The sequence below is a fragment of the Passer domesticus genome, chromosome 4 (genome assembly GCF_036417665.1).
Source record: "Passer domesticus isolate bPasDom1 chromosome 4, bPasDom1.hap1, whole genome shotgun sequence".
NCBI classification, from domain to species: Eukaryota; Metazoa; Chordata; class Aves; order Passeriformes; family Passeridae; genus Passer; species Passer domesticus.
In genome coordinates this window covers 19,028,752-19,050,499 of record NC_087477.1, presented here as the reverse complement: position 1 = coordinate 19,050,499, position 21,748 = coordinate 19,028,752, and the positions used below count along the sequence as shown (strand labels likewise).

Here is a 21,748-nt window from a genome sequence, read left to right as displayed (position 1 = left end):
TTTTACTTGGTGTCTCCTTTTTCATTCTTTTCTATATTTAAGTCATAGAAGAATTTTAGGGCAAACATATATGAACCTTACATGGTTATATATTTGAAGTGTGACAAGCACAAGGTCTTCACAAATAGCAACCATCTGATTAAAACCAAGTTGTGTCACAGGGTAATTATTTGCATGTTTTGAAAAAAGATGTTTGAGGAACTTCTCATGACGGTCTGTAAACTTTCTTGTTTCATATTTGAAAAGGGATCTAACTGTTTTTTGCTGGAAACTGGTGAGGCATTATAACCTACAGTAAGGCAAACTATGAACGTTTCTTGATGGCAGTACAGGAGGATGTAATTAATGATTGTTTCATTTGCATGAATGAGCAAACACAGTGCAAACACAAGTGAAATGTTGTGCATCCTTTCTGAGAGGCTCTTGAGAACAGCCAGTTGCCAGCAGTCCCTGATGCTTCTTGACTAATTGTCCTTTTCCTTCATGAAAGTGCTTGTGACAAGTCTCTGGAGAGAAGACACAGAAGAATTTTTTAATTTTTTTTTTTCAGAATCCTCTGATGTAACTCTTTATTTTCAGTACACATATATATCTGTGTTCCATAGACAGGTCCTATTTCCTTGAGGGCTCAGCTCATGAACTTTGTGTCATCTTTTTTCTTTTTTTTTAACACAAAAGGAAGATATTGGTATAGATTTAAAATAAGCAACAAGACCATAATGGTGGGTGTTGGCCTCCTTTAGAGAAAAAACTTTGTACAGTATTAGTTTTACATTAATTAGTATAATTTTGTATATTCGATGCAGAATTGCATCAAACTGATGTGTCTTATTAGTTCTGACTAAATTACATTGTCTTCTCAGATTTCTTTCAGAAGTTGTTGGTCGAAAGTTTCTTGAAATCCTTGTTAGTAATATTGTGGAGTATTTACATTGCTCTTACTCAAAGGCTGAGAAATGTAACAATCTATTTTCTGGTTAGTTTAATAAACAGAAATTCCCAGGATATGATTTGTACTCAAACACACAGTCCTAGGCAGTGCTTTGATCGTCTGAGGCCCAAACCTGTGGGGTATTTTTCATGTGAAAAGAATGCACTAATAGTGGATTTAAGAGCTTAGCACCTAAATTGTTGAAGTAAAATAATTATTTTCATTTAAAAAACCAAATTTCCTTCCATCCAAAGGAACATGGAATAACATTCTTTCATTTTGTTTTCCATTCTATATTATTTTAATGTTTTTATTTTTAAGTATGTAGCCCATACTCTTAATAAGCCATGATTGATCTGAAGTATATATGAAATTAAAGGAATGAGGGCAATTTACTTTGCTAGTTGGCAAACAAATTCTCCCATTGTGTGTGGAAAGTGTGGGATAAATTTTGTTCTTAAGGAAAAATTTTGTCACTTTTACATTGAACATAAGAGAAACTGAGCTACTAAGTGAATTGATTTGTTAAAAAAAAGAGACAAAATAAAAAAGACAAATCCAGTCATTCCCTGGCAGTCAGGGGACTGTCATGAGGAAAGCAACTTTGTTACATTTATTTTTATTATGCTATTTTGATTGTTATCATACAGGTGTGCTTTATTTATGTACACTTGTAGATTTTTGTAATTCTGATTTTGCTCCTTAAGGTCCCAGTCAGACAAAGTCTTATGCACCTGCTGCAACTACTTCTGAGTGCTTTACAAAGCAAGCTTCTAAATGAGAGCATCTCTGGGGCAAGGACTTCTCTCAGCTTCCTGCAAAACGTGCTTGATAAGTCATTTGTTATGTGGCCTGCTTTAAAGAATCTGTCTTGGAATAATCAGTTTTTTTTTTTTTTAAGAATCTCAGACCCATTGCTCCAATTAATCTTGTCAATGCTGTTTGAAAGAAATTTATATATTAATTTGTTTTTTCTTTTCACTGCTCAATGAGTTCATGTAGCACCTTAAGCTACATCACTTCCTGTGTTGTGGCTTGTGCAAAATATAAATGACAGAAATTATTTACTTCATGAGTGCTTGGGCCAGGAGCTGAACTTTGATCCTCATGATCCTTTTGACTCAGAATAGTCGGTGATGCTGTAATTTTATAGTGTTGAAACAGCACAGGAGTAATGTAACTGGATAGAAACTTCCTAATACTTAAACACAGTTAGTACATGTCAGTTACCAAAGTGCAAGTACAGGATTTAATATGATTTGGCTGGAACTTGCCGGGTTCCAATAATCATACAGTTTACTATTAAGTTAATCTGAAGTTGCAATATAAAATCTGATAGTTGGTGGCTTCCAAACTGAAACTCTTCCATAATTTAGCTAGACTTGAATTTGCTGTCCTGTTTTCTGTCTTAGTGTGTGAACATTGTCGAAGGAATATTTTTGGTGCTATGTGTCTACTCTTCTCTTTCCTGCTGAAGTCCACTGAGCACCTTTGAGTCCTTGCACTTGTTTTTTTGCCTATACGCCCACTTTGGTATAAACTCTCCATCTTTTAGTGCACAGCTGAAATGAGGGAAGAGCTGTTACTCTGTGGGAGTGGCTGCAGCAGTAGAGATTTATGATTTTTGCATGTGTTTGCATAACCCTTAGGAAATCCTGTCAGTCGTCTTTATTGTGAGGAGAATTCCCCTCTGTCCTTCCATAGTCTACTCACAAACACCCTCTTCTGCTGAACCTTGCATTTTGTAACAGGGGATTTCATCTCCTGCTCTTCAGCACTTGTCCATCACTTCGCTGCACTTCCAGCCCTGCAAACTGCGTCTTGTGCTCCAGTGACACAAGTCTGGGACTTGGCCAAGGGTTTAGATTAAGCTGGGCTGCTGAAGTGATGACATGAGATTTCCAGAGTAGCCATGGTATTTATCCAGGGAGTCTAGGGTCTGTCCCAAGGGGCTGTCCTTCAGTTTGGAGAGGCTACCTGACATCTCATGATGGATCTCAGTGCTTCAAGTTGGAATTTGGGAAAGGGATCTTGGACCTCTTGAGAAGTGAGGGAGCAACTGAGCAACAGGCCTGCAGCAGCAACAACATCTTTGCTGTAATGCTTGAGTAGAGTGGGTGGCTGGTATTGAGTGGCACTGAGGTTTTAAGTCTGTTTTTCTTCTTGATATTATACTTTTGATTGCTGGTTAGCACATTTTGAAACCAGAACAAATTTTATTTTCATGACTTGGTAGGACATAAGGACAGCAGGTATATACTGTTGAATTATATATTTTGTTTTTACTTTTTCAATATTGGAAATATAGTTTTTATTTAATTTCCTGTAAAATTTCCTCATTAAAAAAAGGAGTTTTTGAGATCGTACCAAGGACTCAGATAATTTGCTCAGCCAAATTTTTCTGAATGCATCTTATGCTCAAGTATTCTAACATTCGCAAATTTTATGCACATCATTGCCTTTTAACATAGATTAATACATGAGGATCTTTCTCATCCTGGCTGTCTGGATGGCAGATGAGATTTTTGTGTTTTCCTCTGCTTTCGTTAGTGTGCTCAGCTTTTGCTATGATTGCTGCTCAATACATGTCTCAATTTGCTGTAAATAATAATTAGAAAAACCCAATTCCCCTGTTTTATTTATGCTTTAGGAATAGCAATGCCAAGAAAAGGGAATTTCCTCTGTCTGCTTCCTTGGTCTCTTTGTCATGGTTTGTGATGTTTTTAACCAGACTCAGTGGCAGGTTAAAAACTGAGTTTACCTTAAAAGCTCATTAAAATGAACATTTAGGCTAGCAGAGTAAGAACATTTGGAATGAAATGGTGACCTGTAATCCTATGGAGTGGAGAAGGCTGATTCTAAGTGAGGTAGCAAAGATTTCTCACTGAGGATGTAATGCTAGCTGCTTTCACCACCATATTGGCTGTTCCACAGAGAAATTTATTCATGCATGACAGTTGTGCTGGTTTTGGACAGAGGTGATGATTTCAGGACTCTGATTTTACAGTATCTCAAAATCTGTGAAAACCTTTTAATTCATTAGTCTGTCATGTAGTAATTCACTAACTTCTGCACAGCAGCTCTCTCAAAGTTAAAACAACCATGTTGTATTTCATAAATGAGAGCTCTTCTGACAGTGAATTTAATTTTTTTTTAGTGGGGAAAAATAGAGAATTCTAGTATAAAAAATTTTAGAGGTTGAACTTCTGAGGTTGTAATGAATGACTGGAGGCTGTTGTTCTTCCAAGAATGCTTTCTAGATGTTTTTAGAAAGAAATGTGATACTTAAATGTGAAAGTAGTTTTATTTGTGTTCCTGCTTGCTGTGGGTCTCCAATGAGTTTTGTTAGTGAAGGCAAATATTCTGTCAGTCCTGGATCCCAAGTAACACTGATGAGCTGATGTAGGACTTGCACTTCCTGAACAATCTGGATCCATAGGCAGTTGCCTATGCTTAAAGACAGTGGTGTTTTCCAGAATCTTTGCTTGATTTTCGTACGTGGTTATGTAAGCCATGGATGCTTTAATGTGTCTGGAAAGCAGCTGGGAATGGAAAGAATTCACTGGGATTTGATCAGAGTGCTGAGAGGTTGTGACCTGCTATGAGGTGTTCATCATCTGAGCTGTTGGCAAAGGGTCTGTGCTTACTCAGGCCATGAGGATTTCATTGGTTTCAGCCCCAGCCTGTCAGGAGCAGCCTTGAGATTGAAATCAAAATTTGAGCTATCGCGGAAGGTGATCGCGAGCACGTTGAACTTTCCAGGACATTGCAGCCATCTGTTTTCTTGCTAGCATAATTCAAAGTGTTGGTTATGCTGTGTGAAGTAGAACAAAGATAATTTGTAATGAATGCTCAACAAATTCTCTGTATTTTGTGGCTTTTGTACAAAAGCCAAAGTGTTTTGCATACCTTTTATATTTTGCAAATATCTGTGAAATTCCTTCAGCAAACAAATTCTGTTGTGTATATGCACTCTTCTGCAGGTAGGGAGTTTTACATTTCTTTTGTATTTCTGTTATCTCCATTTTATGCTGTGGTTTTTTATTTTTTTAAATTTTTTAAATTATTTTTTTTAATGGTATGCCATGGTATTGACAGACTATAGAGAGCTACTATTCTCTTCTCTCTTTGCCACCATGTCAGCTCAGGACGGACCTCACTGAGAAAGTGCTCAAAAAGCCAGTGCTTTTTCTACCTGAAGACTGCTATTGCTGCACTAGCCCTGTATTTGAGCGACAGCAGTAGGAAGCAAGGGAAAATTGTTCTTTGTTCGCTGCAGTTTTTATTTCTTGACTGGATAAGCTGCACTGCAGATTGGAGTAGTGTCATTGCAATTGCACGTGCAATTTGATAGTCAAAGCTATGTGTAATTAAATGTGAATTTGCAATAGCAGCAATGTAATAAGTGTCTTTGTGGAGAATAAATGTGAAAAAAAGGCTATTCTAATGGAAGTCTTTCACTCAATATTTTCAATGTACACTTTGCCCAGTGTTCACTCACATTATCTGTTTGATTCTTTTATGGTATAAATTTCACAATGGGAGCTACAGGCCCACTGCAAATTCGTTTGAATGACCTTTGGATGGCCACCAGAAGTTGCTGTGAATCTTAGTGTTCTTCTTGGAGTGAAGGTGTAGTGGTACAACCTTTGGGAGATCTTTTATTAATGAGAAACATGGAATTATGGAATCTGCATTTACTTAAGCCTGCAACTATGTTCTTGTCTTTAAGCAAGACTGCCTTGAGGGTCTGTCTGAGAATGTGAACCTAGTTCTGCTTAAAATGATAGGAAAAGTAGTAGGTAGGAGAATGGGACAGGCTATATTTGCAATCTGTGGTTTCTTACGTGTAAATTCTGTGATTTCTTATATCTGCAATGTGTTTATATACATCAGACCAGATTAGTACAGAGTCACAGAATGGTTTGGGTTGGAAGGGACCTTAAAGACCACCCTGTTCCAACCCTTTCCATGGACAGAGACACCTTCCACAAGGCCAGGTTGAATTCTTACTGAGCTTTTCTTCAAAAAATACTTTGTACTCCATGCAAACAGCTGAGAATGGGGGACTGACTAAAGACAAGGGGCTAAGTGGAAGGCTGGGAAGTCAGAACATGATTTTCAGTTTCTCATTTCAACTCTAATCACGTTAGTTACAAGTCCTAGCTCTGGAATGGTTTTCCCCAGGAGAGTGGAGGTATGTAACAGAGAAGAGAGCAGCCTTTACTTGTAAAGGTGCTGTGGTGAAAGATATGGAGCATTTCAAGGGGGAAGAAAAACTCACCATAGGGTGGGGGAAATGTTACAGGGCTTTTTCCCAATTTATTGAAAATATTAGGTTTTTTTTTTTATTTTGTAAGAGTTCTGTCAGCAGTTGGAATTTTTATACATTGTGCTAATCCTACCTTAATATAAAAGTCATAAATCTTATAAATTAATGCATCAGGCAGTTACCAGAACTCTTCAGTCTGTTTCTTTTTATGGAGTGACCTGACACATTTTGCAAACAGCAGACCTAGGTGCTCTGCATGAGCTCCAAACTGGATTTGTAGTGATCAGCTCATAGGAATGGACTCTGGCCCTACTTCCAGTCGGGTGAGAAAATGTGGTTTAAGTTAAATGCAATAATACTGGAAAAAAAGATAGGAATTACTGACCTTTTGACATTGGATTTTAATGTTTAGCATAATGGTACAGGGGCCTATGAATATTTTTATTGGTACTTCCATTAGTTCCCTAATAATCTTGACATTTCCAGCTACATAACATTTCCTGGGGTGTAGAAGTCTCTTTTCCATCTCCCTATTCTTCAAGAATGCAGATACATTTTATGGCTAATTAGCAGAATTTGTTTTGTTGCTTACATTGCTTATGAAATTTAAGGGGTGCGATTGTGAACTTTCAGCTGCCCTCTAAAAGTACAACTTTTTAAAGGTGCAACTATTTACAAACATGAGTCACAACTGCTTTGTTTACTCAGAAGAAAAAACCCAAGTAACTGGTAATAATTGAAATATGTTATGGAGGGAAAACAATTATGCATTTAATATCAAAAAGACAATTTTTGGTACTGTAAGGCCGTAAGGTAGTCTACTCTGTGTCTGTCCTAAAAAAAAAGCATTTATGGGCAGCACAGATAACCAATACACATTACAGAACCAAGTTTTTAAAAAGTGTTTTCATTTGAGCAGACATCTTTGATTGTTTTTTTAATAGGCTTTTGTTTTACATAATTCTGATAACTCTTGCTGACAATCCAGCAAGTTCCAAAATCCTGGAATTCTCTTGAGGTTTCCTTGCACAGAGACCAAAAAATAATTGTTAAATGCTTCCAGTGCTCCAGCCCTGAAGCAACATTCTGCAACCAGATGATGCGTATAAACTCGCTTCCCATAAGACAGCAGTCTAGTGCTGAAGGAAAAAAATATAGCTATGTTTTTAATATCAGATGTTCTTAACCCAAGCATCTGGTTTGAAACGTTCCTAATTCAGAAAATGTCATGTTAAAGAAAGTGCAAAGTACTTTAAAGTAATTAGGACGGAACCAGGCAATTTGGAGGAATGGCAAACCACTGGGTTTTTTGGAGCACAAGTCATGCTCTGGTAAGAGCTCTGGGAGAGCAGTGATGCTCAAGGAATCATTCCTGCTGGTACTGGTGGTACCTGCAGCAGCAGTTGTGGTGTTTCTGGCCCAAGAAGCCAGAATCTTGAGCCCATTTCACACATGTCTATTTTCTTGCCTCTAGGTAGCCAGCTTGGGCCTGGGTTCCTGAGAGAAGAGAAAGGAAATTGTTACCCAAAAAAAAATGCTTTTGAGTGGCGGCCTAAGAGCTACTTCTGTATTTATCAGTGTCTGCTACAATTTTAGGAAACACGTCTTCACTGGAATAAAATCAACAAATAACAACGTGGTTGTAGGTGTGATGACTCCCTTAATTAACTGCTTCATACAGCTCATGGTTTGATTTGTGATAGTAACTAGAGGGACTTAGTAACACCTAAATTTGCAATTTTGCTCAGAATTTGAAGCATGGCCACATCACTAGCACAATGCTTTACTGCAAAAAACTTTTCTGACCGTCCTGATAAATGGAAATAGAGCTATGAAAATAAGCACCACTGGATCTAAGCTTTTCAGTGCAGGGCTCTGAGTGAGTGGAATTTGATGTGTCTGGCAATAGTGGAACACAATGTTACTTGGATACTAAAGGAAAAAAATATGTATTTTTAGTGGAAAACATGCAAATTTTTGCATTTATTTTTAAAACTAAACCTGCGTAACCCCAGGGTAAAACTGGATTTTCTTTTAATACTTTTAAAAGAAAATTATTATTTCTCTTATTGTAGTATTCTTTCTGTTGTTTGCTGCAATGCGCTGCTTCAGCTTCTGCCAGTTCAGCTGGCACATATTTCTGCCACCAAAAAAGAAAGCAGTTCCATTCACTGGAAGTTCCCTAGTTTGTGCCAGGAGAAAGTTTAGTTCTACTTGACCACAGAGGTTATTTCTCAGATTCTTTTTAAATTTTTGTTTTTCTATTCTCTGTAGTGGCTCTTTGAGAAAAGCCAGGAGAGTAATGCCAGGAATGGCTCTTGGTCTCCATGCGTGCACATTTTTCTCCTTCCACAGGGGTAAATATTGATCAGCTGGATAGTTCCTTATGGTTCTTGAACCTTAACTTTATGTGAATTGTGGCATTCCAAATAGATGCTTTATTTTAGGATCTGTCTTCTTGCAGGTCTTATGTGTTCATGAATTACTTCTTGGGTAAAAAGCATTTTAATTGGTTTCCTTATAAAAACAGTGCAGAGCACAGGATAAGCTACTTCCTTTGGAGCCTCTTGGGAGATTGCAGATAAATATTCTTTCTCTTTCTTGATACTGTTTTACTTCTACATCTTTTGAGGTTTTATTCTTCCCCCTTTTCCTTTGAAATTTCCTTGGGCTTAGCCATGTTTCCTAGGAAGTAATTTTGGTGTGGTTATGCTGTGTCTGCTCATGTGGTAATTTTCCCAAAACAATTTTTTCAATGTCTTGATGAAGTTAAGGATGGGGGTCAAAGACAAAAAGATCTCACTGGAGTTGTAGAACCCAACAGTTCAGCAAAGGTGAAAAAAAATCTATCTGAGAGAGAGTCCCTCTTGTCCTGGCACAAAGTTTGCTGTGGAGCTCTGTAGCTGTGTTTTCTCTGTGTGCTTTTTCTGGTCTATAGAGCCACAAATCCTTGCTGGGATTGCAGTGCACCTTGGTGGCAGCCAGGCACATGTTGTCTCCTGGCCCAGCATCTTTATGAGAGCTTGGAGATGTTGCTGGCTGCATTCCAAGGGGCACACTGGAGTGGGAAAGGGGAAAAGAGGAGTTACTGCAGCAGGAAGCACACAGACACCAATTTATGTGTCTGCTCTTTGCATGGAGTTTCTTCAGTCATCTTGGTGTGTTTCTGCCCAGCTGGAGGTCTGTCTCTTCCATTGCAGTGTGTTGTATTGTTTTTATTCACCTGTCTGTGCTGCTCCCACACTGAGAGTGTGGTCTCTGAGGATGAGCCCAGCTGTGGGGTGTGTGCACTGGATGGGATCTCAGGGTGCAGGGGCTCCCAGCTGCGGTCTCCTGAAGGCTGCTTGTAAGTTGCTGCCTCTCTCAGTTTGTTTGCAGCTGCTAAATTGCACTAAAGACTTCTAAAAATAGAGTAAATGTTTCTCCATTTAGTTTCCGAGCCAGGAATTGCTATAAGTGCTGCTTGCCATGTGGCATATGTGTGTGCAAATGCACAAGTGTCTGTGCCTGACAGGGAACTGGTGAAACAGGGTCTCCAGAAGAAGATCCATTTTCAGTATCTCCTACTGAATTAAGAGTTTTAAGGAACATTACCCAGGAAATGGAGGAGTCTTCCTTCTAATTTCCCTTGATGCTGCATGGAAGTGAGATTGGATAATGTTGACTGGCAGGTCAGGAAAATGCTTGAATAAAAAGATAGTCCACATTTTGAACATAATTTGGTTCCCATACAGCAGCACTAAAATTCTGTGAATTTTCATTGGCACAGCCTTTTAACAAGCCTGATAATTGTTTCAAGTCCTGTAGGGAAAAGGGAAGATAACCCTCCTTGGATTAATATTTTCAGATTGTCTGTAGACTCAATGCAAGGAATTTTGAGAGTTTTGTCTCTAGCCATAACTGCAGCATATTTTAGAACTGGGAGCACAAAATATCAATTTGACATCAATTTTTTTTTAAAAATCTCATTGTCCCTTCCAAATATCCATCCAGTCTCTTCTGGGTCATGCAGTGAAGAAATAAAAATGGTGTTAACCCCAAACAATAACAACAGCACATCATGTCTTGTCCTCTGTCAAATGTCCGGGGTATGAGTTATTCTAGATTTGTACTGTTTCATTGAATGACTTCTGTACTCTTTTATCTGGACATTTTATTGGGAAAAATTTAGCTCACAGTTTTTATGGCTTTTTGATTCTTTTCTGGCTTCCAAGCAAGCAGTCTGCCCAGTGCTGGCAGGGGCGGGCTGCAAGCTGGGGCTGAAGAAAGAATCAATGTCTTTTATTAGACCTAGGTTGGAATCTTCTCCTTAATTCCTATAAAGTTTGCGTTTTTCCTTAAAAAACACCAAAACCAAACCAAGAAGCAAAACGCTCCCAAACAAAACCACAAACAAAGGAACCTAATTATGGTTACATAAACATGATTTTTTAGGAACTACAAAAATCAATCCAACATCCCCCCAAGCTGTGCCCCAACAATGAAGCCCACTGCAAAACTGAGCTTTTTTTTTTTTTTTTGACCAAGACATGCAAAGACTGTGAAAATGCTCAGTAAATTCCATGTGGTACTTCTTTAACTATAGAGAAGTTTCAGTGGAAAGAATGTCAGATAATTTTGGTATTTCTCCCTGCGCTAAGGTCCAGAAGAGATGTGAGGGGAAAAATCACTGGGAGGATCTTGAGAAGTTTTGTGTTGAGGCTTCCCTGAGGAAGGCTGAGGTGGTCAGATGGGTTGCTACTGAGCTCAGTAATGCAGCCTCTGCATGGGAAGAGAAGGCTGAGCACCAAGAGAGAGCAGCTGTCCCCTCAGGTTTGTGCAGGTGGCTTCTGGCCTGTGGCTACAAAGCTGTAGCTGCACGAGACAGCAGAGAAATAGAAACAAAAGGGAGGGGAGCCAAGGTGATGCTCAGCCAGACAGTCATGGGAATTGAAATGAAGTTGTCAGGAGCAGGGATGAGTGAAACCTTGAAGTCAGGGAGCCTGCTCTAATTCGAGAGGAATGGTTCTCTCTAGCCAGTTCATGGATTTAAGTGGAGTAGCTAGAGGGGCAGGTGATGCTGATCTCAGGCCAGATTAATCTCTAAAGTAATCTTGTTGGCATCATTGTGCTGTCTTCCCTCCGCTTCAAGCTTCAGTGGAATTCCTTCAAAGATGTATTTTGCCCTTCCAGCTCTTGTTTTACAAAATTCCACTGAATCATCACATTTTACCAGATGCTCCTCAGAGCCTCTGCCCTGGATTACATCACTGGTGTCAGGACAGCGTGTTGGGTTACTGGGAGAGTAGGTTTCCTTATAAAGAAATTGTCATACTTGTGAGATGTTTTGCTTAATGAAGTTATGGCTGTAGCTGTAAATTTGCAAGTATTTGCAGTGCCAAAGAACTGAACAGATCAACAGCAAACTTCCATTTAAGTGTGTGTGGGAGGCTTGGCAAACTCTTTCCCTCATTCCCTCCCTTGAATGTTTGAGAGACAAGTTCTCCTTCCAGCTTTGCCACCAACACACTTGGTGATGCTGGATGATTCATGTAAGACCCGTGGTCCCTGTTTCCTGATCCATAATGTGGGACTGATGGTATTCTCTGTGTGCTCTTAGGAAGCAAGTAGTATTACTAGACAGAGCTACATGGCCAGCCCTTATTGAGCTGACATCTATTTGATCTGGTTCTAGTAATAACGATTAAATCTAACAAAATTCTATAAGAAAGATGGCCTTGGGTAAAGGAACAGAATAAGTACCAGGAGAGGTACATATCACTGGAGTCTAGCTGCATGTCAAGCAAGGAATGGGTATGTATTTCTGTAGGAAACCACAAATCTTTTGTCAACAGAGCTGACAAGTCATCCTTGAATTTTTAATCCACAGAATGGCCTTATTAATTTTAAATTTGCCTTGTATTTGGGCATGCAAGGATCAGATGCAGACCTGAATGTTCTTACCACATGGAAAACATTTCAGAGAAGAGATGGAAAGCATTATTCTGTAAATGCATTTATTAACAGCACAAACGGGAACAATTGAGCACGTCGGGTCTCAGTTTGATTGCAGTGTGTCCCATGAGTTTGTGAGTGATGGTTTAAGTGTAGCTAAAGAAGTATAACAGTTTCAATAAAAAAAACTGTACCACAAGGAATACCTTTTTTTTGGATCACATACTATGTCTTCAGTAATTTTTTTTTTGCCAGCTTTTAAAATTTAATTGTATATTATTAAGATGTTAAATATTACTCTATTTGGCCAGTGGCCATAGACTTTTTAGCCAGAATCTTGTTCAGTTTCATGTTTAATCATACTGATGCTAATAAACTTAACTTCAGAAATCTAGTTTGTGAACACCATTGTGGTATACCTGAAATGGAAACACATTTCCAGATTTTTCATGGGAATCTTGCTGGGAACAGCCTTTCTGCTTGTTTACACAGTGGAGCTCAGCTGTTATGAGAACTAAATTATTTTAGAACTCTTAAATAAAATATCTATCTTTTCCATTAACAATACACTGAGAAGTGGGATATTTGCTTCCAGGCAGTAGAAGTGTTGTGTCAAGACGGACTTTGTGAGGGCAAATTGAGCACAGACCCACCTGCTTCTTTTGCAGCATGATTGACATTTTCTGTAATTGAAGAGGGCAACCCAAATTGACCTAAGTCTGCATGTTTCTAATAATAAGATGGAGTCAATAAACAAAAGCCACATGTAGAGAAAGTGCACCTGTTGAAGAGATCACTTTTCATTTTGAGCAGCAGTTGGAAGGTGCCCGCATAGCAGGTGGCATATTGACTGCCCAGAAATGTTATGTCACACATTGAAGAGAATGTAATGAGGCTGCTAATTAAGGGATGGTAACTGAAGGCCTCCAGATGATGCAGGGCTGTGCTTGAAGAATGGTGGAAGCAGTCATTAGCTGTTTGTGTTAGTACCTTTCTATTCATTCCCAACCTCTCCTGGCCCAGCTGCCCAAGACTCATGTTGGTGTCCCTATTGGCTTTCCCAGATGTGGGTTTTTTTCGTTGCTCCATGTAGCATGTGTTGGAAGAAAACCTTCTAGTTAAAAGACCGAGCAGGGGCAATGGGTGAAGGTGAGCAGAGTGCCTGGATGAAGGAAATTCTGAAGAGAATACGTCTGAAGGTTCTGCTTGAACACAGCATAAGCTTTGTACCTTTTTATTTGCTGCTTCTTGGGTGTTGCTTGCTCTGAGATTGTCGTGAGATTTCTCGGTACTTCAGAGGAAGTCAGTTTGTAGACAGTTTGTGTAGTCTGCTTTGCATAATTTCTATTTAGAGAATGTTTAATGAGTGATAAATAATTTCCAAATGTATCTATCATGCATTAATGCTTCTGCTGCATCAAAAGAAAATGTTTTGGTTGAGCTTATTTCAGAGTATTGGCATAATAAAGCCTAGAAGCCAGATGACAGGCATCACCCTAAGATTAGCTCATTTTTGGTGCAGGCAGATGCAGACATGCACGCATGGGCATAACAGCCCCCTCCACTTTGCTAGTGATGATCTGGGGTGGGCTCTGTCCACACCATGTCAGTACATACTGACACTGCATCACTCTGAACATGACATATTGCATACTGAGAGCTAAGCCAAGCAAAAGATGAGCACAAAAAAGGAAGAGTCAATTATTTATGAAACAAAGTAATCTGAGGAAAATCTCTGAAGGGCAGCATAAACATGGGAACAGTTTCCACTTATGTGAATGACTTAAGACAGATTGTGAAGAAAAATAAAATTAATCTGTGTCATGGACAGAGAGGAGTAAGTTGGTGTTTCTCTGGGAAAAAAACCAAACCAACAACAACCAGGCTTAAGAAAAAAAGAAATGCATATTGCAGCTTTGATACACAAGACAAAGTTTCCTTCTGTGCATACAAAACCAGAGTATGGTAAGAAACAGAGAGCCTGCTCCAGCAAAGGCTCAGCCATGGGAGACATCACACTGGAGTTAGGATGTGCTGTGTGTACACTAAAACCAGTGCCCTGACTGTAAGGCAAACTCAAAATATGTTTTCTCTTCCTCTTATAATCCTCTTTTATCTTCCTCCCAGACTTGGTTAAAGTTAGGTCTTCAAAGCAGACAACAAGCTCTGAAGAGCCAAAGGTGCAGGTGTGCCCTGATATTGAGTGCTCTGATACTGAGAGAGGTTTTCCTGTGCTTGCACGTGCTTTACAAGCCAGCCTGAGCAGAGGGGCTGCTCTGCCTGTGCAGGCTGGCACACAGACCCTTCACACACTACATCCTAATTCCATGACTCACTAAGTCTCCCATGGTTCTTTAAGTGATCAGTATCCTAAAGTTTCTAGACTAGATGCGCAAACTGTGGGAATCTTCTGGGAGGTAAGATACTTGCAAGTTTCTTGCTTTGATTTGAACATATTCTCTTAATGTACACACCCTAAAAATCAGTGGTGTTGTTACTCTTCTCTAAGAAAAATAAAATAAGAAGGATTCCTAAAAATGATGCTCTTGTCGAAGGTAGATTTGGGTCTAACTTGGCTCTGACTTTGAAGTGAAACCTGGGTGGCACACTGGTGGGAAAGACTGAACCAGCAAGTGTGTTCACAAATGGCTGAGAGGGTGAACTGAAATTTGAACGTTGAGATAGACTAATAATATTTTTTTCTCTAAGTCCAATTTCAACATTGTGACTTGGTGTCACAATGTTTGTCTGGCATCAAGCACTGGAAAGAGCACATTCATAGTTAAAATCCTAGGCTAGTGGAGATGTTAATATATTTGCTATTTTAATGCTTGTTTTCATTTATTGCATTAGTTTTTTTGTTAGAAGAAACAAATCTACTGTACATATTTGTTCGATGAAGTGAAAAATGTATCTTTTAAAACTTTTTCCTTTTTTTCACTACCTGAGATGAGAATCAATGACTCAGTTTTATCTTCAGGAGATCAGTCTTCTCTTTTCAGTTTAATTTTCAGCTGAATTAATCTTATATGTGACTATCCATAGTATATAACTGTGTCCTTTCTATGCAACCTTAGCCCTCACAAAATCTAAATACCAGATTCTTTCTCTATACTTTGTTTGTCCATGCCCCTCATGGTCATCCATGGTTCCAGAAAGAGTTACTTGTAATAAAATTAAGTTATGAGTCCTTCTTAATATAGGAAACTTTTTTTTTCTTTTAAATTTTTATTACTTGGTCAAAGCTGAGAGTGGCTGAAACTCTGGGTCCCTCAGAGTACCTGCAAATAAGTGGTTAAATATTTATACATCTAAAAAATGTGCACTTTTGGCCTCTAAAATCAGGGATGTGAGGTTGCTCACTCTTACCTGATGATACAGTATTACCCTCGAGGTACTTTTGTCTCAGAAGTTGTTACTATTTTTGCTGCTAAAGTCAAAAATATGGAAACAGCTTTACATAAAAGTGACAATATCAGTATGCCATAAGAAAATCATTAATGAGATGGAATAGTCTATCCTATAATTTTGATTGTTTCTATAACAGAGAAAAACTTAATAGCTTTAGTGTAGTTTATAGCAAAAGATTATTTCTGAAAGCCTGGATAAACATTGCTAGGACCTATATTTCAACTTTCAAGTGTTTAACAAAGAATTATGGGATTGTCTTATAACTATGAGCTAAACTATGGGAATTTACGTTTTCCTTTTTGCAGGATAGTTCCTCTTAAAATTATACTCTGAACAATGGCTTATTTTCTTGTGCCAGTACTTGATTCCAAATACTGTGGCTTGGCAGCAGGCAGGTCTCAGATTTCAACCACATGTATTTCAAAAAAATCAAAAGATCCTTATTTGGCACTCCGCTTACATATCTTAAAAAGCTGTGTTTGTGTGTCAGATTTAAAAATAATTGAAACCAGGGGTGTAAAAACCTGAACTCTTCTTCCAGGATGTTTTGACTTCAATTGCTTCCAAGAGCATTGAAGGGAACAGAATGGAAACCGTGTGCGGCATGAGGCACTGACAACGCGCAGAGAGACTTAACTTGAAATGGACATACGTGATTCCACAGTGGCCTTTCCAAAAATATTCATATTTGTCTTTCATTATGTATTTAAAGGAAATATGTGCACACAACTGCGTGCTCCCCTGGAAAAACTCTATGCAGATTTTCTTTTGGTGAAGAGGAGGATTGCATTGCGTAAGGAAGTGTTGTGGATTTTTGTTGACTGAAGATTGGTTGCTGTATCTGTATGTGCAATAATTTAAGAATGGGAGTGCACTCCATGTGGAATTAAAATTGGTGAGAGAATTAGAATAGTGATCTACTTTAGAACAGAATGTAGGTCAATATCCTAATTTTTCAAAAATGTATCTTTGAAACTTTAATACCTATGAATTATATTTTTTTGCCATTAAGGTAAAATACTGCTGCTTGTGCTAAAGTCACAACATACAAGAGGACACCTCTTTATTTTTTACATAGCTTTTAAAAATGTTTGGAAAAAATATATAAACTCATAGCTGGCCTCTAGTAACCCATTCTGGAGAAACTTGTCTTATTCCCTTGGAATTTGTTTTTTGTCCACAAAAAATTTTGTGGAAAGTTGAGTCCCAGTTTTCTGCAAATAATCCACCAAGGGAATGACTTAGAACAGACATCAGGGGAGGAAATTCCAGCTTGCTTCTGCTCAGTAGTTACAGGTGAAGGAAAATATCAACTGAGAAAGTTATCCCAAAAATTATCACGTAATAGCCTATGATGAATTGTGCTGTAGTATACTATCATGAGAAGTACAAACTAAAGCTGACACATACCCAGTATTTTTTTTTTTCATCTTTCCATGAAAAGATTGTTGTGTGGCTGACGGTGACCCTTCCAGGCCTTACATTTCCCTGTCTTCCAAAGGATGGAGGGATGTAGAGAAGAGCAAAGGGTCCCAGATCAAAGGGAAGAGTCACAGGGCTGGGTCAGACACCCTCCATGATAAGTATGTAATGCTGTCATGTCCACACCACAGAATAAAAGAGAAAAACCATTGGGAAATCTGGAAGGCAGAAGAACAGAGAAAGAAGTTGCAGAGTCATCTACTGCAACTACAGGGACTCTTTGTTTGCACACATTTTGGGGAAAAAACAGCAAACCAAACACCAGAAACACAAACCAAAGATGGAAAAAAACCAGCAAATTCCCGCTCACTCATCTTTTGTAGCAGAGGTAAAGAAAAGAAAAAACCTATTTACCAGATGGCACATTGCGGTTTGATTTTATGCCAAGCTTGAGCCTTCCATGAATTCTTTTTGGTGTTTTTTTATGTTTGCTAAAGATTCTACTTGCACAGAAAACTAATGTGAGCTATTGTAATTCCAGTCACTTACTCATCATTGGAAAGAAATCTCCATGACCCATAAAGAGGAAAACAAAAACTTTGAAATACCAAGTCAGTCCTGGCTATCAGTGCTTTGGGTTTTTGTGTGGTTAGTTTTTGTTGGTTTTGTCTTTTTTTTTTTTGTTTTCTTTCTTTTTAAAATGTGAGATTTCTTGTTAGTCTAATATATAGATACATCTATAGATATAAGCAGAGTAGATTTCTATGAACAGTGAGTATTTTGTCAAATACTTACATATTCTTTTCAAAGAATTTTGCTACAGGTTCAATTTGAGTTCAGGCCAAAGAGGATTTCAATTTGGAATTAAATCAGATTTTAATTAATTCAAATAAGTTGAATTCATTATTATTTTCCTCTTCTTAACTTTATATCCTAACTTATGGTTTCCAGTGTGTTGTTTCTATTGCTTTTGTTGGTGTCCTTCAGAAAACATCTTAATTCAGAAAGAAATCATAGTAAGGAGAGTGTGACTTTCGAGGCACTTGGGTTTAGTAGCTCAGCAGGAGCTGAATTTCTGAGACAGGGAAGATATCACAGGGCAGGAAGATTAAAACAAAAAACCGAAATCCATCTTCTCCTCCAGACAGACAAAGGGACAAATAATTTGCTTTTATCTTCCCCTTTTTCCCCTGCCCCACCCTAAGAATGTGCATAAATAGTATTAAAATTAAAACACCAAGGGGAAAAAAAAAATCAGAAGAGTTCAAGCTGGCCTGGCCTGAGGCAGTATGGCTTGATATTCTTGCATTTACATCTGCTCAGTTTTACTGTGCCTGACAGCATGTAAAAGGCAGAGGCGTTCAATGTAAACATCGATGCAAACATGAAATATATTTTCTTTCAGAAGGGATGACTGTTATGCATTTATCTCTCTTCCTTATTGAAATATTTTCCCCCTTGTTGGCTGGTGTCTTCTATTTTTTATTTATATTTTGTTGCAGAGCTGAAATGGAGGAAGTGGATGGATATGATCTCTAGGGGAAGTGTGAGTTTTGATTTAATGTTTTGGTCATCTTTAGCTAGAAGTAGTGATGCTGTCCTGACATATATTACCTACCAGCAGCTAGATGTGGTTATGAATTGTAAGCTAGCCAAGAAGCCAGTTCAAATTTGCTTTACAAAAATCCTCTCACTCCAACTCATTCTCCTCAAAGGGAATTCAAGATCTGCCCGTGTTTTCAGGTACTGAATATGTAGGTAGGTTTCAGTAACTTCCACCAGCAATTAACTGTTCATCTTTCTTGTAGATAAAGAATGTTGAGTGTGTGGGGTAGATATGCAGTTCACATATTTTGTTGCCCTTCTGGGAGCTGAAGAATAAAGATTGTTTGTTTGTTTGTTTTCTTTCTAAATATGGAGCAATTAGTGCCATGGAGAAGGAGATAGCTCTGCAGCATTTGTAACCTAGCAGGTCATTGGGAAGTTATTCCATGTTTATTTCAGCTTCTCCCTTTAGGAAGGAGGCTTCTACTGCACAAAGCACTTGGCTGGTGTTGTGTCCTTGTAGCCTGTTGTAACTTGTAGTGGAACCTAGTCACAGTAGAATGACTTTTTTTTGAATGTTGAAATCTGTAGAAAATAGGCTCTGGAATTGCAAGCAGATTCTTGAAGTAGCATCTGACTTGTTGCACTACATGAAGCATCATTCCTTGTTGCTGTCCTTTCTTGGGAAGAGTATTAGCTGTGAGAGAGCAAAGATGGGTAATGAACCTCCAAGGGCAGTTTGAAGTCAGTTGTGGCCTCATAACAAACACAGCCTATAAGTTGCCTGGGTCCCTGTCCAGCTTGTTTTATTGACACTTTTGTGAATCCAACCCCAAGTCCAGCTGTAATGTAAATACACATAGGCAAGAACTGCTTAATTTCAGTAATTTGTTTTGTCACTCATCTTCTGACTGCCTGCTACTGCCACAAGACCCTTTATGCCATCAGTATGCAATTCCACTTCCTAATTTGTCAAATGACTACTCCAGCAGTGAAAAAGAACCCACAAAGTCTCTGTACAATGAAAATTATTTATTGCTATCAGTTGAAAATTAGCCCACCCATGGATACGTTGGGGGTGATAAAATTTAATTATTTGCTCATTGTTAGAACGTCTGGTAGCGCTGAACAGGGAGATGTCAAAAATCATTAGGAAAACAATATCTTATGAAAGACTCTGTAGTTCCCAAGTCACTGTCTCCTCCTCACCCTTCATGGTGAATTCCACAGTTTACTGGCTGTCTGTTGGTGTTATTTTTTCAGTGATCTTTGCATTTGGCTCTGGATTTGTGTACAAAATTCAGTGGCATGATCAGCTCAGTGTATTTTTGCTCTACCTTTGCTTTGCAGCACCTAATTTCCTCAGCTGTGGAAGCAAAACTGTGGAACTCTTTTGTGAGTTGTATAAAAGAACTGGTCCCTTGTAAAAATACTCCTGTAATTGTTTTATTTTCCTTGTACTTTGATACAGTTCCAGCAATCTCGCTGACACTTGTTCTGCTACTACAACTATAGGGGCAAAAAAAAAAAAAAAAGGCAATGCCTAAGAGGAGGAAGAGAGGATTTGTGAAGAGGAGGAGCTGGGCTGGGAATACTTGAATGTGATAATAGTCCTCATTTTACCTGAAGAAAGAGCTGTGCTCAGGGACTGATTAGTTATTACCTTGGACATGGCAATGCAGAATTACTCTGGCAGAATGCTCAAGGCCTCTATCAGGTGACTGCAGACTGTTTTGGTTTGTCTTACTTGCCTTGGAATGCAAACCACCCAAGAGTCACTTGGGCAAAAAAGGCAAATCTGTGGTATCTCCATCTGTTTAGAAACTCCTGCTTTAAGTGAATGTTTTCTTGCACTTTTCTGTTTTTCTTTATCCACTTAATCCACCTCTCTAGGACTCTGTAAAATACTTTTACAATCCTGTCCAGGACCATTGCATCTTGGTGAAAAAAATTAACATCTATTGTTGATATATCTATTATCTGTCAGTATTTTATTTCAGAACAGAAGAGACTGTTAGTTGGAGGGATGCATTGCCAGATTTATGTATTAAAGATACATGTAAAAGTGTTTACTTGAGAAAATGAATGCTGCTTTTCCCCTCATCTTTTTTTTGGTTAGGTTTTTTTTTTGTTTGTTTGTTCTGTTTTAAGGGTTTTGGCTTCTACCATTTTACCTAGAATTATTTTGTTCTAAAGTTGGTATTCCAGAAAATGAAGTATGATGAGCCAGACTCTTGGGTGGAATTTAATGCTGTGGCATGTGTTTGGACTGACTGAATATAAGTAATTGGAATTGCAGGATATTTGGATACTAGTCATTTCTAGGGTTTAGCAACGCTTAGCACACCGTGCTTTAAATAGAAAAGAAGTTGAAATAGCTCCTCTCAGACTGGAGTTTCTCCAGCTCCTGTCTACTCTAAAGGTCTGTGCCAGGATGCTGGATTCCTGAAATCTTGTGATGGAAGAGTAGCCACATTCTGCCTCTGCTCTGGTGTGATGATATCAGTGCTGACACCTCCAGCTTTTGTGCAGTGCTGCTACACGAGCAAGCTACAGGCCACGGGTGCACCTGGGCTGTGGCCACCTGTGTTTGTACTTAACATCCATTTTGCTGCTGCAGCACAGCTCTCCTCCTGACGTGTGTCCTGGCCTTCCCCAAATGAGAGCATTTTGTGTCAGGGCTGAAAAGGAGCTATTTATCACCTGGAAAGACACACTTTTTGAATACTTTAATGCTCGTGTAAATGATAAACATTTTTTTCTTATGAAATGGACAAAATGTGTTTTGGTCAAACATAACTTAGTCCACTGTTAGGTATGAGGTCTCATAAAATACTGTTAGGTGTTTTAAGTATGGTCAAATCACTTGGAAAATTTGTGGATCCTTATGGTAAAACATAACTGAAAGTCAAAATTGAGGACTGAAGGTGAAAGCCATCTCTATTTTGATTTTTTTATATCAAGTAAGAGTCATCCCCTGTTTAGGTGTCCTTTTCGGAAGGTATATATTTTTTTTTCTTCAAAATAATATCATTCAATTATTTGTCTAGATGCCTGTTAAGGGTCATAGTATAAGTCAGTCATTACCAGGGATTGATTGACTGACTTACCGTAGTTTAGATTTTTTAAAAAATTGTAACAATTTGGGATAATTTATGGTTGCTGACTTGATTAACAGCAGCAATTACTCAACACTCTCTCTGCTTTACGATGTCTGGTGGGGTTGGATGTAA

At 38.5% G+C, this 21,748-nt stretch overlaps 2 long non-coding RNA genes across 2 annotated transcripts in view; both read left to right on the top strand.

The window, feature by feature from the left end:
* Nucleotides 1-21,748, top strand: part of LOC135298658 (uncharacterized) — a 501,452-nt gene that overhangs the window by 177,651 nt on the left and 302,053 nt on the right. The gene's annotated exons all lie outside the window — the stretch shown is intronic.
* LOC135298659 (uncharacterized) overlaps nt 1-21,748 on the top strand; it is a 146,594-nt gene that overhangs the window by 102,756 nt on the left and 22,090 nt on the right. The gene's annotated exons all lie outside the window — the stretch shown is intronic.